The 14,845-nt window shown below is 45.8% G+C and overlaps 1 protein-coding gene across 10 annotated transcripts in view; it reads right to left on the reverse strand.

Moving 5' to 3' along the window:
* Positions 1-14,845, reverse strand: part of LOC140196528 (protein transport protein Sec24B-like) — a 231,583-nt gene that overhangs the window by 75,865 nt on the left and 140,873 nt on the right. The gene's annotated exons all lie outside the window — the stretch shown is intronic.

Genomic DNA, 14,845 nt, shown 5'->3' on the forward strand with positions numbered 1-14,845 from the left:
TACAATGTTTCTCCAGAGTGATATCACAGAAAAACAGGACAAACCAAAGACTAACACTGACAGAACCACATAGTTATAACATATAGTTACAGCAGCGCAAAGCAATACGATAATTTGATAAAGAACAGACCATGGGCACGGTAAGAAAAAGTCTCAAGTCCCGATCGACTCCCGAGTCCCCGATAGCAGGCGGCAAAAGGGAGAAACCCCTGTCATAAACCTCCAGGCACCGACAACTGCCGATGCATTGGAAGCACCCGACCACAGCCAACACTGAGTCCGTCCATTCGAAAACTTTGAGCTTCCAACCAGCCCCTCTGATACAGCCTCCCGAGCGCCATCTACCTCGCCCCGGCCACCGAAACAAGCAAAGCCGAGGATTCGGGGCCTTCTGCTCCGTAGATTCCGGACCACACAGTAGCAGCGGCAGCGAAGCAGGCGTTTCAGAAATTTCTGCAGATATTCCTCCGTACTCTCACGTCTGTCTCCATCAGGTTACAGATATCATTCACCGGAGAGGCCGTGCGCGCTGTGTCGTGCCGCCATCTTCTCCTCCTCCTCATTGATATTTAGGACTGTGGCAACATGGAGGCAGCAGATCCTGGAGTCATGTCTGTCTTCACAGAAAGTCCTCCTCTTTTAACTCCTTTTACTGTAGCTTTCCTGCCCTTCCCATCTGCACCTTGTACAGCTGAGTCATACTTGGGCAGAGCTTTGGAGATTGGAGCCCTTCCGCATTTCTTACTTCCTGCGGTCCGTGTATGACACTCTCCCTACACCCATCACTGCTGCACACACGGAGGCTGAGACCCTAAATGCAAGCTTTGTGGTCAGTGGGTTCACTGGCACACATACTGTAAAGATGTAAAACAGCTTTAGCACAAGGACCGTAAAAAGTGACATCACGACAAGGTTCTGCTGTCCCTTGCTGACACACTGGAGCAAAGAGGTATAAAAAGAGACCAGGTGTCAGGTAGACAATCAGGGCAGTCATTTTCATCAAGGTGAGAACCACACCAGTCATATCAAAGAGACCTAAATCCAATCTGCATCATGGGAGATGAGGGTCGCTGTGGGAAGGAAACTGCATTTCCTGGAGGTGGTGCAAACCACACTTCGACCAGACATCTTACTATGGTGCACCAAAGACAAGAGAATCATCCTGGTGGAGCTCGCAGTACCATGTGAGGAAGGATGTGAGGAGATTTATGAGAGGAAGGCCCTGAGTGCCGCTGCTTGGTCAGTCTGGGAGTGCAGGGACAAAGGATGGCAGACATGGCTATTCCCCATGAAAATTGGCTGTAGAGGGTTCCCAGCAAGGTTGACATGGAGTTGCTATCTGTGCTGGGTCTTGATGAAAAGAACAAGAACCAAACAGCTCGCAGGATGGGGGAGGAAGCAGAAAGAGCCTCTTGCTGGATATGGAGCAGGCGAGAGGAGTTGAGCTGGAAGTCAGGAGCAGATGGGCAGTTACTTGCCACCACTGCTCACCCGCTAACTGGAGAGTGTAGTGGTTAAGGGTTGAAACACTCTGTGACAGTTAGGCACCACCTGACAACATCTGCCCCTGGCCAAAGGTGACGGTTACCTCATCAGGTAACTGAAGAGAGCACTCTGGTGTATGGTGCAAGCAAGTGGAATGTGATGCCAGCCGCGTATCAGCAAGATCACTTGCTTTGTGAATCACATGCTCACCACATAGTAAAAGTGCCTGCAGAGGTAGGACTGCTTGGCACACAAGTCAATCTCTCTTATAGGGATTCATCTCTGAATACTGGAGAAATAATGGTTCTTCTGCAGAATAATGAAAGCGCCAAGTCCAAGTATGACTCAGCTGTACAAGGTGCAGATGGAAAAGGCAGGAAAGCTACAGCAAAAGGAGTTAAAAGAGGAGGACTTTCTGTGAAGACAGACATGACTCTAGGATCTGCTGCCTCCATGCTGCCACGGTCCTAAATATCAATGAAGAACATTCTTCAGGAGGCAACTGGTGCAGCCAGAAGTCAAGAACAGCCTCAGGCCAATGACAGAGATAAAAAAAGGTGGTATTATGACACACTGATAACAGGAAGTTGAGAGCAAAACACAAGCCACTGGAAGAACTCAAAAGATCAGGAAGCATCCATGGAGACAAAGGGATAGTCAAAATTTCAGGTCAAGACCTGCATAAAGGGAACAGGCAGGAGGTTCAGTGGAGAGGTTGTGGAGGCAGATGTTGGTAAGACCTCAGATAAAGTTAGGAATCAAAAGGTTGAGCATCGTGTAACTAGTGTCCTGAGCTGCGTATATTTCAATACAAGAGGAATCATAGGAAAGCCGGATGACAGTGGTGACGTTGAGGTAGTTGGTTTATAAACAGAGGCAATGTATAGTGAGACTCTTAGCAAGGAGAAGCTGATGACTGGGCAAAATTGCAGTCAAAAGGATGGGTTGCAAAGTAAACGTGGATAAAATCGAAAAGGGTGAATACAGGGCTGAAGGTGTTATATTTGAATGTGCACAGCATACGAAATAAGGTAGATCAGGAGTCCCCAAACTTTCTCGCACTGCGGACCGGTTTCATATTGACAACATTCTTGCTGGCCGGCCGACCGGGGGTTGGGGGGGGGGGGGAGGTGGTAGGGTTGCCAACAGACAAGAGTAGCAGTCAAATACGCTGGGTTTACCCTGACAAAGACTACAATGACCATGCGCGGGCACCAGTGCGCATGCGTGTACGATTTTTTTCTATAAGTCATTTTTGGCAATTCTGTTCGGTGGGGGGGGGGGGGGTGTTAATCACAACCGGAATATCGGTGATAAATGGCTAATGCAATCAATTTCCTTTCTAAAAGGGTTTATCGAACAAATTTAATATTAAACACACCGCATATTTTCCTCGCATGAATATAGTGATAAGTCAATTATCAGGGGAGGACAAGGGAGCTTGAAGTAAGTGTTGAACGAACTTCCAGTAGAAGTGGTAGAGGCAGGTTCGATATTATCATTTAAAGAAAAATTGGATAGGTATATGAACAGGAAAGAAATGGAGGGTTATGGGCTGAGTGCAGGTCGGTGGGACTAGGTGACAGTAGCGTTCGGCACGGACTAGAAGGGGAGAGATGGCCTGTTTCCGTGCTGTAATTGTTATATGGTTATATAAGTCAATAGCATGATAACATTTTAAGTAACGTTTGGATTAAACACACAGCACATATTTTCCCCGTATGAACATATAAAATCATTGCAACACACCAATATCGCTGAATCAGTGGGAGCCCTGGGCTTGTTTTCCTGCAACAAGACGGTCCTATCGAGGGGTGATGGGAGACAGCGATACTCAAATGGGGTTCCTTATGTCCAGTCTATTCCGCAATTTAGTTTTTGTTGCATTCATTGCAGTTGCAGAGATATGCTGGAAATGGAAGCAACGTTTTCAGTGCTTTCGTGGCTACCTCAGGATTTTTAGCCTTGACTTTGATCCAGAATGCCGGCAGAGATGTTATGTCAAACATACTTTACAGCCCGCCGTCATTTGCAAGCTCGAGGAGTTGATCTCCTTCCCGCGCTGAAATGGATGACGCGCGGGTAATGACCTCGCATGCGTAATGGCTCAACAGTGGCCGTGACAGGGAATAAGGAAAGATGCAACTGACTCATATCGCTAAATCATATCGCTTCCTCGTGGCCCGGTAGCGCATGCTTTGCGGCCCATACCAGTCCGTGACCCGGTGGTTGGGGACCGCTGAGGTAGATGAACTTGCAGCACAGTTGCAATTTGCCAGGTATGGTGTTGTAGGCATCAGTGAATCATGGTTGAAAGAAGATTGTAGCTGGGAGCTTAGTGTCCAAGGATATACATCGTATCAAGAGGACAGGCTGGAAGGCAGAGAGGGCGGCGTTGCTCTGTTGGTAAGAAATTGAATCAAATCACTAGAAAGAGGTAACATAGGGTCAGAAGGTGTTGAATCATTGTGGATAGAGCTAAGGCAGTGGTCCCCAACCACTAGGCCGCAAAGCATGTGCTACCGGGCCGCGAGGAAATGATATGATTTGGCGATATGAGTCAGCTGCACCTTTCCTCATTCCCTGTCACGCACTGTTGAGCTTGAACGCACGCAAGGTCATTACCTGCGCGTCATCCATGTCAGCGCGGGAAGATCAACTCCTCGAGCTTGCAAAAGACGACGGGCTGAAAAGTATGTATGACATAACATCTCTGCCGGTGTTCTAGATCAAAGTCAGGCTAAATATCCTGAGATAGCCACAAAAGCACTGAAAATCCAGGCAACATCCTTGTAAATTTCCTCTGTACCCTTTCTATGATTTCCACATCCTTCCTGTAGTGAGGTGACCGGAACTGTGCACAGTACTCCAAGTGGGTCTGACCAGGGTCTTACATTACATCTCAGCTCTTGAACACAATCCCACAGCTGATAAATGCCAATACACTATGTGCCTTCTTAACCACACTGTCAACCTGCGCAGTAGCTTTGAGTCCCAGTTTCCTCTGATCCTCCACACAGCCATGAGTCTTACCATAAGTACTCTATTCTGTCATCATATTTGACCTACCAAAATGAACCACTCACACCTATCCAGGCCAAACTCCATCCGACACCTTTCAGGCAAACTCCGCATTCCATCGACGTCCCACCACAACCTCCGACAGCCCTCCACACTATCCATAACACCCCTAATCATCAGCAAATTCACTAACCCATCCTATCACCTCCCCATCCAGGTCATTCATAAAAACCACGAAGAGAAGGGGTCCCATAACAGATCCCCAAGGCACACAACCGGTCACTGACCTCCATGCAGAATATGACCCTCCAAACTTTGTGTCTTCAGCAAATTTACTAACCACTCCTCCACTTCCCCAACCAGGTCATTTATAAAAATCATGAAGAGTAAGGGTCCCAGAACAGATCCCTGAGGTACTCCACTGGTGACCGACCTCCACACAGAATATGGCCTGTCTACAACCACTCTTTGTCTTCTGCGGCAACCTAGTTCTGGATCCACAAAGCAATGTCCCCTTGGATCCCATGCCTCCTTACTTCCTCAATAAGCCCTGCATGGGATACCTTATCAAATGCCTCATCAAAATTCATACACACATCCACCACTCCACCTTCATTAATGTGTTTAGTCACATCCTCAAAAATCTCAATCAGGCTCACTCTTAAGTCTTAAGAATAAATTGGATAGATACATGGATGGGAGAGGTCGAGGGTTATGGACTGGATGCAGGTCAATGGGAGTAGCAGAATAAAGTTTCGGCACAGACTAGAGGGGCCGAATGGCCTGCTTTCTGTGCCGTAGTGTTCTATGGTTCGTACAGCATGGCCTGCCTTTGACAAAGCCACGCTGACTATTCCTAATCGTATTATGCCTCTCCATCAACCTACCAAACACTGAAGTGAGACTCACAGGTCTACAATTTCCCAGGCCATCCCTACTCACTTTCCTGAATAAGGGAACAACATCTGCAACCCTCCAGTCCTCTGGAACCTCTCCCGTCCTCATTGATGATGCAAAGATCATTGCCAGAGGCTCAGCAATCTCCTCCCTCGCCTTCCACAGAAGCCCCAGGTACATCCCATCCGGTCCTGGAGACCCATCCAACTTGATGCTTCCAAAAGTTCTATAAAATGTAAAAGAGAGGAGGGAGTGAATATCAGACCACTGGAAAACGATACTGGAGAGGTAGTAATGGTGGACAAGGAAATGGTGGATGAACCAAATAAGTATTTTGCAACACACATCAAAGTTGCTGGTGAACGCAGCAGGCCAGGCAGCATCTCTAGGAAGAGGTACAGTCGACATTTCAGGCCGAGACCCTTCATCAGGACAAACTGAAGAAAGAGTTAGTAAGAGATTTGAAAGTGGGACGGGGAGGGGGAGATCTAAAATGATAGGAGAAGACAGGAGGGGGAGGGATGGAGCCAACAGCTGGACAGGTGATTGGCAAAGGCAATATGAAAGGATCATGGGACAGGAGGTCTGGGGAGAAAGACAAGGGGGGAGGAACCAGAGGATGGGCAAGGGGTATAGCCAGAGGGACAGAGGGAGAAAAAGGAGAGTGAGAGAAAGAATGTATATATAAAAATAAATAACGGATGGGGTACGAGGGGGAGGTGGGGCATTAGCGGAAGTTAGAGAAGTCGATGTTCATGCCATCAGGTTGGAGGCTACCCAGACGGAATATAAGGTGTTGTTCCTCCAACCTGAGTGTGGCTTCATCTTTACAGTACAGGAGGCCGTGGACAGACATGTCAGAATGGGAATGGGATGTGGAATTAAAATGTGTGGCCACTGGGAGATCCTACTTTCTCTGGCGGACAGAGCGTAGGTGTTCAGCAAAGCGGTCTCCCAGTCTGCGTCGGGTCTCGCCAATATATAGAAGGCCACATCGGGAGCACTGGACGCAGTATATCACCCCAGCCCACTCACAGGTGAAGTGTCGCCTCAGCTGGAAGGACTGTCTGGGGCCCTGAATGGTGGTAAGGGAGGAAGTGTAAGGGCATGTGTAGCGCTTGTTCCGCTTACAAGGATAAGAGCCAGGAGGGAGATCAGTGGGGAGGGATGGGGGGGGAGCGAATGGACACGGGAGTCGCATAGGGAGTGATCCCTGCGGAAAGCAGAGAGATGGGGGGAGGGAAAGATGTGCTTAGTGGTGGGATCCCATTGGAGGTGGCGGAAGTTACGGAGAATTATATGTTGGACCCGGAGGCTGGTGAGGTGGTAGGTGAGGACCAGGGGAACCCTATTCCTAGTGGGGTGGCGGAAGGATGGAGTGAGAGCAGATGTGCGTGAAATGGGGGAGATGCATTTGAGAGCAGAGTTGATAGTGGAGGAAGGGAAGCCTCTTTCTTTAAAAAAGGAGGACATCTCCCTCGTCCTGGAATGAAAAGCCTCATCCTGAGAGCAGATGCGGCAGAGACGGAGGAATTGCGAGAAGGGGATGGCAGTTTTGCAAGAGACAGGGTGAGAAGAGGAATAGTCCAGATAGCTGTGAGAGTCAGTAGGCTTATAGTAGACATCAGTAGAAAAGCTGCCTCCAGAGACAGAGACAGAAAGATCTAGAAAGGGAAGGGAGGTGTTGGAAATGGACCAGGTAAACTTGAGGGCAGGGTGAAAGTTGGAGGCAAAGTTAATAAAGTCAACGAGCTCAGCATGCGTGCAGGAAGCAGCGCCAATGCAGTCGTCGATGTAGCGAAGGAAAAGTGGGGGACAGATACCAGAATAGGCACGGAACATAGATTGTTCCACAAACCCAACAAAAAGGCAGGCATAGCTAGGACCCATACGGGTGCCCATAGCTACACCTTTAGTTTGGAGGAAGTGGGAGGAGCCAAAGGAGAAATTATTAAGAGTAAGGACTAATTCTGCTAGAGGGAGCAGAGTGGTAGAGGGGAACTGATTAGGGGAACGGATTAGGTTAGTATTTTGCATCAGTCTTCACTGTGGAAGACACTAGCAGTATGGAGGAAGTTCCAGGTGTCAGGTGTCAGGTGTCATGAAGTGTGTGAAGTTACCATAACTAAAGAGAAGGTTCTTGGGAAACTGAAAGGCCTGAAAGTACAAACCCCATTTCCAGAAAAGTTGGAATATTTTCCAAAATGCAAAAAAACCAAAAATCTATCATATGTTAATTCACGTGAACCTTCACTTAATTGACAAAAGTACAAAGAAAAGATTTTCAATAGTTTTACTGACCAACTTAATTGTATTTTATAAATATACACAAATTTAGAATTTGATGGCTGCAACACACTCAACAAAAGTTAGGACAGAGTTAAAATAAGATTGAAAAGTGCACAGAATATTCAAGTAACACCGGTTTGGAAGACTCCACATTAAGCAGGCTAATTGGTAGCAGGTGAGGTATCATGACTGGGTATAAAAGTAGCGTCCATCAAAGGCTCAGTCTTTGCAAGCAAGGATGGGTCGTGGCTCACCCCTTTGAGCCAAAATTTGTGACAGAATTGTTAGTCAGTTCAAAAGGAACATTTCTCAACGCAAGATTGCAGAGAATTTAGGTCTTTCAACATCTACAGTACATAATATTGTGAAAAGATTCAGAGAATTCAGAGACACCTCAGTGCATAAAGGGCAAGGTCAGAAACCACTGTTGAATGCGCATGATCTTTGCGCCCTCAGGTGGCACTGCCTAAGGAACCGTCATGCTACTGTGACAAGTATAGCCACCTGGGCTCAGGAGTACTTCAGAAAACCATTGTCACTCAACACAGTCCGTCGCTGCATCCAAAAATGCAACTTGAAACTGTATTACACAAGGAGGAAGCCATACATCAACTCTAAGCAGAAATGCCGGCAAGTCCTCTGGGCCTGAGCTCATCTCAGATGGACTGAAAGACTGTGGAACCGTGTGCTGTGGTCAGATGAGTCCACATTTCAGCTAGTTTTCGGAAAAAACGGGCATCGAGTTCTCTGTGCCAAAGATGAAAACGGCCATCTTTGTTTAAAGATTGTTATCAGCGAAAGGTGCAAAAGCCAGCATCCGTGATGGTACGGGGGTGCATCAGTGCCCACGGCATGGGTGAGTTGCATGTATGTGAAGGTACCATTGACTCTGAGGCGTATATTAGGATTTTAGAGAGACATATGTTGCCATCAAGGCGACGTCTCTTCCCGGGACGTCCATGCTTATTTCAGCAGGACAATGCCAGACCACATTCTGCACAGGCTACAACAGCGTGGCTTTGCAGACAGAGAGTGTGTGTGCTTGACTGGCCTGCTGCCAGTCCAGATCTATCTCCTATTGAAAATGTATGGCGCATCATGAAGAGGAGAATCAGACAACGGAGACCATGGACTGTTGAGCAGCTGAAGTCTTATATCAAGCAAGAATGGACAAAATTTCCAATTGCAAATCTACTACAATAGTATCCTCAGCTCCAAAACGATTAAAAAGTGTTATTAAATGGAAAGGTGATGTAACACAATGGTAAACATGCCTCTGTCCCAACTTTTGTTGAGTGTGTTGCAGCCATCAAATTCTAGATTTGTGTATGTTTACAAAATACAATTAAGTTAGTCAGTAAAACTATTGAAAATCTTTTCTTTGTACTTTTGTCAGTTAAATAAAGGTTCACGTGAATTAACATATCACAGATTTTTGTTTTTATTGCATTTTGGAAAATATCCCAACTTTTCTGGAAATGGGGTTTGTAGATAAGTCACCCGGACCAAATGGTGTACACCCCAGGGTTCTGAAAGAGGTGGCTGAAAGATCGTGGAGGCATTAGTAAAGATTTTCAAGAATCACTAGATTCTAAAATGTTACAGAAAACTGGAAGTTTCCAAATGTCATTCCACTCTTCAAGAAGGGAGAGAGACAGAAGAAAGGAAACTATAGTTAGTCTGACCTCAGTGGTTGGGAAAATGTTGGAGTCGATTATTAAGGATGAGATCTCCAGGTTGAGATTATTCGGGCAGTGGGCGAATCAGCCCTCTTGTGCTTCTTGATCTCGTCACTTGAGGTTCAGTGTCACGCAACCTTGCCACTTTGATCTGGCCCACTCCTTCATTAACCAAGTCCAACACTTGCCTTTATTGCATCTTGTCCGTCCTTACACAAGTCATTGGGTTTATGGGGTGCAGCCAGGGTTAATCGGGCTGTGCCTGAGGTTATTAGGGGTGTGTGCCCCCTTGGACCTTAGGATTAAGTTTGAGGGTAGGGCTGGTGGGTGTATATGTTGGGCTGGGAGAGATCAGGTTGTGGAGTTTTGTGTGGTGAGCATGTAGGGCTCTGGTAGATGGGGTAGTGTAGTGGCTGCGGATTTGTGGGGGTGTGGCCAGAGTTAATCGGGGTGTGCCTTGGGTTAGTGAGGGTGTGTGCCCCCTTGGACCTTAGGATCAGGTTTGAGGGTAGGAGTGGCGGATGTATATGTTGGGCTGGGAGAGGTAAGGTTGCAGAGTTTGGTGTGGTGAGCTATGAGGTGCTATGTAGGGTTAGGGTTAGGGTTAGGTTGTGGAGAGGATGTGTTCCATGGAGGGAGAGTCAAGGATCAGAGCCCACAGCCTCAGAATACAGGGGTATCCTTTTAGAATGAAGGTGTGGAAGAATTTCTTTAGCCGGAAATTGGTGAATCTGTGAAATTCTTTGCCACAGGCAGCTGTGAAAGCCAAGTATGTATATTTAAGGGAGAAGTTGATTGGTTCGTGATTGGTCTGGGCATGAAGGGATACGGGGAGAAGGCAGGAGACTGGGGCTGAGAGGAAAATTCAATTAGCCATGATGAAATGGAGAAAAAGTCGATGGGCCAAATGGCCTAATTCTGCCCTTTTCTCTTATGGTCTTATGAAGAACGTAAAGAGGAGTTAGTATAAAGAGGCATGGCAGAAGCTAGCAAGTGATTGGTGGATCCATTCGAGGAGGGGTTCATGATGGAGCCAAGTTAGGGAGGGAAGGATAGCAATAGCAACAATGGATGGGAATTACGGAGAAGAATACAAGGGCTGAGGGGAAACAGCTGTTACCTCCATGTTATTTTCAGTGTCAGACCTAAAAGGTAATTGGAGATAGTAATTGAAAAGATAAAGGGAGAGCTTTAGATTTATGGGGCATCGGGATCAGTTTGTTGGAAACAGATTTCAACTGCTTGAAAAGAGTAGAAAAGGTGAAGAAATCTTGAAATGGTTTTTCTTAATCAGTACATAGCAAACTTAAGAAGAAAGGAGAATTCCAAATATATCCTCTCTTGAATATCACAGGCAGGGGAGGGCAGTAAAGGACCTGAAGACAAGGGGAGAAGGTAACAATGCAGACTCCCTAGAGGACTGTATAAAATGCAGGAATGAAATGAAAGTCAAAGTTAGAAAAGCAAAGAGGATAGAAGAAAAAATATTGGTAGGTAACATCTACGAAGATCAACTTTTAATATATTTATATATAGTATGAATAGAAGGGGGAAAACAAAGGAGGAAATATTTCCTATAAAAGACTGCAGAAAGAGCCTATATGTGTAGGCAAAGGAGGTGTATTTCCAAGAGAATGTTTTTCATCTGTATTCACAGAAGCGAGGGATAAAATGAATCTCTAATCCAAGGAGGAACTTTAACTGGAAGTGATAAATAGAGAGTGGATATACTGTATAAAAATTAGCTAATATCATTAGAAGTGAATAAATCTTCAGAATTGCATGCAAGCTTTTGGGACGGCACAGTAGCATAGTGGTTCGCTCAACACTTTACAGATGCAGTGACCCGCTGCTGCCTGTAAGCAGTTTATACATTCTCCCCATGGGTTTCCTCCGGGTGCTCCGGTTTCCTCCCACAGTCTAAAGACGTACCAGTCGATGATCGTAAACTGTCCCATGATTAGGCTCAGATGAAATCAGGGGTTACTGGGAGGTGATGATTGTAAACTATCCCATGATTAGGCTCAGATGAAATCAGGGGTTACTGGGAGGTGTGACTCGAAGGGCTGAAAGGGCCCGTTCCACACTGTCTGTAAATAAAAAAAAATGGAGGAGATTGCCCAGAATCTTAGCCTGTGTTGCTTAACCTCATGAAAGGACTTTCATGAGGAAGTGGAAGGTTGGATTCTTACAACTGCAGGTGACGCAGAAGTTAGTTTGTTGTGGACAGTGTTAAAGATGGTCATAGGTTACAACAGGACATTAACAGGATGCAGAGATGGGCTTAGAAGCACCAGATGGAATGCAACCTGGAGAAGTGTGAAATGATTCACTTTGGAAGGTCAAATCTGAAGGCAGAATACAGGCTTAATGGCATGATTCTGCAGGAACAGAGCAATCTTGGGGTCCAGATCCATAGGTCCCTCAAAGTTGCCATGCAAACTGATAGGATGGTTAAGAATGCATATGGTGAATTGGCTTTTATTAATCGGTAAAACCGCAAGGTAATGTTGCAGCTCTATAAAACCCTGGTCAGACCACACTTGGAATACCGTGTTCAGTTCTGGTAGCCTCATTATAGGATGGATGTAGAAGCTATAGTGAGGGTGCAGAGATTTACCAGGATAGTGCCCGGATTAGAGAACATGTCTTATGAGGATAGCTTGGGCGAGCTAGGGATTTTCTCTCTGGAGAAAAGGAGGTTAAGACGTGATTTGATGGAGGTGTAGACAGTTATAAGAAGCACAGATAAGTGGATAGCCAAAGACTTTTTTTCAAGGCAGAAGTAGCTAATACAAAGAGGCGTAATTTTAAGATGATTGGAGTAAAGTATAGGGGATGTCAGAGAGGTGAGTGCAGGGAAAACCCTGCCAGGGTGGTGGCAGAGAAAAATACATTTGGGGCATTTAAGACACTCTCAGAAAAGTACATAGATGATAGAAAAGAGGTCTACAGAGGAGGGAAGGGTTAGATTTATCTTACTTCTATAGATGTACAGTGGAGAATATATTGTCTGGTTGATTACGGCTAGCTATGGAAACACCAATGCCGTTGAACGGAAAAGCATACAAAAAGTAGCGGATACACAGCCCAGTTCATCATGGATAAAGCCCTGCCCATAACTGAGCACATCTACATGAAGCACTCTCAACTTCCATCATCAAAGATTCCCACCAACTAGGCCATTTTCTCTTCTCTCTGCTGCCATCAGGAAGTAGTGTACAGGAACCTCAGGATCCTCACCACCAGGTTCAGCAACAGTCATTTTCCCTCAGGCTCTTGTACCAGAGGAGCTAACTTCACTCATCCCATCACTGAACTGCTCCCACAACCTACGGACTCACTTTCAAAAACTTTTCATTTGATGTTCTTGATATTTTTGCTAATTTATTTATTTATTATTATTATTATTTCCATTTCTAATTTCTTTTTGTATTTGCATATTGATCATTTGCCCATCCTGTTGGGTACGATTCTTCATCGACTCTATCGTGTTTCTGTGTTTACTGTGTATAATCGCCAGAAGATGAATCTCAGGGTTGCTGGCACGTTGACTAGAGCTGTTGAGAGGGGTTTAAACTAACATGGCAGGGGGATGGAAATCAGTCTGATAGAGCTGAGGATGAACCAGCAGGTTTACATGTAGATGATGAGTGCAACATGAATGTAAGGAAGGACAAGCCAAAGAGTGGGTACAAATGCAGACAGAACAGAGAGTTAAATTGTACCACAGAGGCAAAATTCAAAAGGGTGAAGAATGCAGGATTGAAACCGCTGTATTTAAATGCTGTAGCACTCGGAATAAGGTGGATGAACTTGTGGCCCAATTAGGGATTGGTTGGTATGACATTGTCACATCGCTGAGTCATGGCTGAAAGGCGGCCATAGTTGGGAGTTTAACATCAAGGGATATACTTTGTATTGAAAGGATAGGCAGGAAGGCATACGTGGTGGTGTGGCTCTGTTGGTAAGAAATGGAATTACATCTTTGGAAAGAGGTGACATAGAGTCAGAGAATGTTGAATCTTTGTGGGTGCTCACCTAAGTTACAGAGAAAGGCTGAACAAGTTGGGTCTTTATTCTTTGGAGCATAGAAGGTTGAGGGGGGACTTGATAGAGGTATTTAAAATTATGAGGGGGATAGATAGAGTTGACTTGGATAGACTTTTTCCATTGAGAGGAGGGGAGATTCAAACAAGAGGACATGAGTTGAGAGTTAAAGGGCAAAAGTTTAGGGGTAACATGAGGGGGAATTTCTTTACTCAGAGAGTGGTAGCTGTGTGGAACGAGCTTCCAGTGGAAGTGGTTGAGGCAGGTTCGATGTTGTCATTTAAAGTTAAATAGGATAGCTACATGGACAGGAAAGGAATGGAGGGTTATGGGCTGAGTGCAGGTCGGTGAGACTCGGTGAGAGTAAGCATTCGGCACAGATTAGAAGGGCCAAGATGGCCTGTTTCTGTGCTGTAATTGTTATATGGTTATATGGGTGGAGTTAAGAAACTGCAAGGGTTAAAAAAAAACATTACGAGAATTATATAAAGGCCTCTAAATAGAAGTCAAGATGTGGGGCTGAGATTGCAAAGGGAGCTGGAAAAGGCATGTAATAAGAATAATGACACAATTGTAATTAGATTATGAAGACACGCAGTCCTCTCTTATTGTCATTTAGTAATGCATGCATTAAGAAATGATACAATATTTCCTCCGGTGTGATATCACAAAAAAGAAGGGGCTGAGAAGACCAAGAAGGGGGCATGAGAAGGCCTTGGCGAGTAGGGTAAAGGAAAACCCCAAGGCATTCTTCAATTATATGAAGAAAGAAAGGATGACAGGAGTGACGGTAGGACCGATTAGAGATAAAGGTGGGAAGATGTGCCTGGAGGCTGTGGAAGTGAGCGAGGTCCTCAATGAATACTCCTCTTCGGTATTCACCAATGAGAGGGAACTTGATGACGGTGAGGACAATATGAGTGAGGTTGATGTTCTGGAGCATGTTGATATTAAGGAAGAGGAGGTGTTGGAGTTGTTAAAATACATTAGGACGGGTAAGTCCCCGGGGCCTGACGGAATATTCCCCAGGCTGCTCCACAAGGCGAGGGAAGAGATTGCTGAGCCTCTGGCTAGGATCTTTATGTCCTCGTTGTCCACGGGAATGGTAGCGGAGGATTGGAGGGAGGCGAATGTTGTCCCCTTGTTCAAAAAAGGTAGTAGGGTTAGTCCGGGTAATTATAGACCAGTGAGCCTTACGTCTGAGGTGGGAAAGCTGTTGGAAAAGATTCTTCAAGATAGGATCTATGGGCATTTAGAGAATAATGGTCTGATCAGGGACAGTCAGCATGGTTTTGTGAAGGGCAGATCATGTCTAACAAGCCTGATAGAGTTCTTTGAGGAGTTGACCAGGCATATAGATGAGGGTAGTGCAGTGGGTGTAATCTACATGGATTTTAGTAAGGCATTTGACAAGGTTCCACACG

The sequence above is a fragment of the Mobula birostris genome, chromosome 4 (assembly GCF_030028105.1).
Source record: "Mobula birostris isolate sMobBir1 chromosome 4, sMobBir1.hap1, whole genome shotgun sequence".
In the NCBI taxonomy this organism is placed as follows: domain Eukaryota; kingdom Metazoa; phylum Chordata; class Chondrichthyes; order Myliobatiformes; family Myliobatidae; genus Mobula; species Mobula birostris.